Source organism: Vigna radiata, unplaced genomic scaffold, assembly GCF_000741045.1.
Source record: "Vigna radiata var. radiata cultivar VC1973A unplaced genomic scaffold, Vradiata_ver6 scaffold_1523, whole genome shotgun sequence".
In the NCBI taxonomy this organism is placed as follows: domain Eukaryota; kingdom Viridiplantae; phylum Streptophyta; class Magnoliopsida; order Fabales; family Fabaceae; genus Vigna; species Vigna radiata.
Window position 1 is genome coordinate 1 of NW_014541920.1, and position 1,845 is coordinate 1,845.

Below are 1,845 nucleotides of genomic sequence, written 5' to 3' on the forward strand. Positions count from 1 at the left end.
GATATCAAAAATATTTAAACTGGGAAATCCATACTTGGTGTTGAATTTGGAAATAGGACCGTGCAACTTGTTATCCCGCAAAACCAATACTTTCAACTGTGGTAAAGTTTGAAGCCAATGGGGAAATGTATCTTCCAGTTGATTGTTGCCAAGATTTAAAACCTCAAGTTCCATGCAGTTGGACAAAGATTCTGGCAAAGGACCTTCAAATCGGTTGTCATTGAGTTGGAGACTTATGAGACTGTTCTTTGCAAAAGTATTTGGTAAAGTTCCATTAAGTCTGTTCCTATCTAGACTCAAAAAGGAAAGGAACTGTGAACTCACAAGGCATTGTGGAATGGTGCCTGTCAACTTGTTGTTGGACAAATCGAGATCCTCAAGGGTACTTGCATTACAAATTGACGAAGAGATACCATCAGTGAGTAAATTGAAACTTACATCAAGATATCCGAGTCTGTAGTTCCTAGAGAATTGGTCCACTGGTGTTGTCAAAAAGTTTCGGTCTAGCATTACATCACTTAAAGAGTCCATTTCATGCAACCAATTAGGAACTTTTCCATTCAACTTGTTGTCGGACAATAGGAGAGCTTGCAAAACTGGGACTTTTCTTGATAATTTTGGAAATTCGGTTAAACCCATAGAAGACAGGTCCAACACCCGTAAGCGGGAGAAACTATAATTGAAGCTTGATTCAAAGTTTAGTGATAATTGACCTAAATTTGAAAGGGAAAGAAATTCTAGATTTTGAAACTTGGAGAAGAGTGAAAAATTGACAGAACCACTGAAGTTGTTCGATGACAGGTGTAAGTGAGTAAGGTTGACAACGTTAAAAGCTGATCCTGAAATATTGCCCTGTAGCTTGTTGCCATCCAAAAACAGAGCCCGCAAAGAATACGACGAGATTGCAGGTATACGCCCCGTGAACTGATTTCCCGATAGATGTAAATACTCCGACGATGGCAAAGAGAAACACCAAGAAGGAATTGTACCATTTAGAAAGTTGTCAGCCAATATTAACTTAGTTAGATTTGAAAACCCAGTTATTTTGTTGAGCAGAGGTCCCTCTAATTGGTTATATGATATATCCAGGTAAATGAGGTGTTGAAGATTTGAAAATGTTGATGGCAGTTCACCTTGGATTTGACTGATGAAACACATTTGGTATTTTACCACTGAGAAGATTGTTACAGAGAAGCAGATAATTTAGACGTGGAAGGGTTAAGAGAGAGGGTGGAATTGAACCATTGAAGTTGTTGCCTGAGAGGTCGAATAAAGTAAGATGTGTCAAGTTACAGAAAGAATCAGGGATTGGCCCATCGAGTTCACAAAATGAGATTTCTAAGACATTCAAAGAAGCTGAAGCACAACTCAGATCCTGAAGTTGGCCATGAAGGAGAAAATTACCTAATAAATATAGGTGTTGCAGATTTGGCAAACAAAGAATGTCATCTGACAACTTTCCCTTTAGCCCAGTTCCTCTAAGATTTAGAGTGATCAAGGAGGAAGACAAATGGAGTGACCTCATTGAAGTTGATGACAAATCAGTACCTTTCAAATATAGCACCCTTAAATCGGTTGCATTTTGGAGCATCCTCTTCCATGTGCCTTCTTCCCATCTTAACTCAACCTCATCATCATCAGTAGAGAGATCAAGTGATTGTAACTTGGAAAGATGTGAGATTTGAGGAGGAACTTCACCTTCAAAGTTTGAAAAAGACAAGTTGAGGTGTGTGAGGCTCCCAAACTCACTTATGGTGGATGGAATTTGAGAGTTGGAGAAGTCATTGAAAGCAAGGTTGAGTGATTGCATATGAGAAAGACTGAAAAGGGTACTGTTTGCATTGA

The 1,845-nt window shown here is 38.9% G+C and overlaps 1 pseudogene; it reads right to left on the reverse strand.

Moving 5' to 3' along the window:
- Positions 1-3: 3 nt before the first annotated feature.
- Positions 4-1,840, reverse strand: LOC106778629 (annotated as a pseudogene).
- Positions 1,841-1,845: the final 5 nt, after the last annotated feature.